At 34.7% G+C, this 2,170-nt stretch overlaps 1 protein-coding gene across 1 annotated transcript in view; it reads left to right on the top strand.

Moving 5' to 3' along the window:
• Positions 1-65, top strand: part of LOC106523267 (solute carrier family 25 member 36-A) — a gene marked incomplete in the record, with an annotated part of 18,261 nt that extends 18,196 nt beyond the window's left edge. The window contains 1 exon segment of the mRNA XM_014016651.1: positions 1-65.
• Between the last annotated feature and the right edge of the window lie 2,105 nt (positions 66-2,170).

The following is a 2,170-nucleotide window of genomic DNA, read 5'->3' as shown; positions in this document are numbered from 1 at the left end:
ATTATAGACTTACATGTAATCTGAAGATTGTGAATGTGTTGCGGTTAATTACACAATTTTTAAAAGAAAAAAAATTAAAAAGAACAAAATTGAGTATATTTTCTCCACAGGAGGGCAGACTCGATTAATAGTTACCTTTTGTGTTCCAATAGCACTTTTCACCTGAATAGTCATCTCATTTTTGTGTTCTTAACTTGTAGTGAAGTCAGGCTTGTTTTACAGGCGAGGACAATCCTCTTCAGTTTACAGCAGAACACTTACAGGTTAGACAGCGTGTTGGGAAAAGTGGCAGTGAAAATACTATAAACGCACAGCCGTTAACTACAAACAAGTGTAAGGAAAATAACTATTTTGTGTATTCTGTTGTGTTTGTTAGAAAATGAAAGCAGAGCATTTCAACCCATCCGTTTATCGTATTTTATTAAAGGTTGAGGTCCAGTGTTTTCTGTACATGAATGTCTGGGTTTTTGAATGAAAGTCTTGTTCCCTCTGCTTTAGACTTTTGTTTGTTTTAATCAATTTATGTCATTATTTCTAACAGCACTGTTTTTAGTGTGACTTAATCATTATGACCCCAGTTTTCCAGGTTACCATATGACACATAAGTTGTATAATTTCCTCCTGATCTGCAGTCTTGAAGAGCGCAGCTTTTGTTGTACTGCTTAGAAACCGTACCATGCTGTGTAGTGCAGTGACGGTATAATTTCCTTTACAGAAAGTTGTTCTTCGTTTACAGCCTGTGGCTTCTACAAATGTCAGTTTTACTAATCAAATACAAAGATAGGGTAGAATATTCACCTCGATAAAATAATGTTACAGATGTTAATATGTTCAAAACGAATGAGTTCCTATAATACTGGCACATCTGGAAACATTTGTATAGCATTATATACATTTTTTTGACAGTCAGTTCAGAAAGTAAAACTCAAATCGCATAGATTCGTTGCACATGGTGTGAAATTTTTCAAACCTTTATTTTTTTGTAATTATGATTATAGCTTTTAAATAATAAAAAAACAATTCAGTGTCTCAGAAAATTTGAGTTTATCTGTGTAATGGATCTAAGTAATGAGTGTCACTTTATAAACTTCCCCCCCCCCCCCCCAAAAAAAAAAAGAACATTTTCATTATATTCCAATGCTTTGAGCTGCAGCTAATAGTGCATCACGATGCACAGCTGAGGTTTTCAATAATAACCAGATAGTGGTGGATTATTGTTTCTTAAAATAATCACAAATAATTTTACCCAAATGAAAATAAACATCTGTATATATTTTGCAACCTAACAATTTAAAAAGTTTTGAGATGATTTGTGTTTTCTGTTGTCATTTCAGTCATGGGCCAATAGATACCAGAGAGTGGTTGAATCACAACGAGCTGATGCTGTGTAAAACTTTCACTTATATCTGTCTGTGAAAAGATTCTTTCTCTCGTCCTGTTGTTGCCGTTTCACCCACATATTTACTTTGTCTGACAGTGTGTATGCTTGTGTTTTGTGTGTGTTTGAGGTTACATAACAGTTGTATCTCAGTTGTTTTGTGTCTAGGAGACCATAAGAGGATGTATGGACTCAACTAAATACTGGCAGTGTTTGACTTTTTTTTTATTTTTTTAGCATATTGTTGCCTTCTCATGTCCTCCATGTTTTCATGTCAGTAAGGAGCCGACTGTGGGTGTGGCTCACTATGCATTCTTGTATCTTTGATTTTTTTTTTTTTAAGAAAATGTCTATTAAATGGAAGGAGTGTAAATTGATTTCTTTTGTCTTTCATACTTTAGAATCCAGCCTACTGGTAGATACAACTTATTTAACTAAGCATTGCTTTATTTATGTACCCATAGAAAATAATGTGCTGTTCAACAATGGCATATCTGAATAATAGCAGGACCCACTGGATTTCTTCTCAATTCTTTATTCTCATCTCTGATTCCAATCAGGTTGATACTGCACAGACCTCAGCTTAAGGACTTGGGCTCAAACCCAGACAAAACAGCCCAGTCTTTTCAGACAGGGTCTAACCAGAAACCCTGCAAAACACTAAAAAAACACTTCTACCCTAATATCATGATTCAGCCTTTTAACCTCTTCAGTCTCTTCTGGTACCTTTTACGTCAGAACATAACCAGCTTTTGTTTATACAGAAAGAAAGAACACACACAACAACTCTCA

Source organism: Austrofundulus limnaeus, unplaced genomic scaffold (assembly GCF_001266775.1).
Source record: "Austrofundulus limnaeus strain Quisiro unplaced genomic scaffold, Austrofundulus_limnaeus-1.0 Scaffold150, whole genome shotgun sequence".
NCBI lineage: Eukaryota > Metazoa > Chordata > Actinopteri > Cyprinodontiformes > Rivulidae > Austrofundulus > Austrofundulus limnaeus.
Note: the sequence above shows the minus strand (reverse complement) of the source record. Positions and strands in the feature narration are given on the sequence as shown.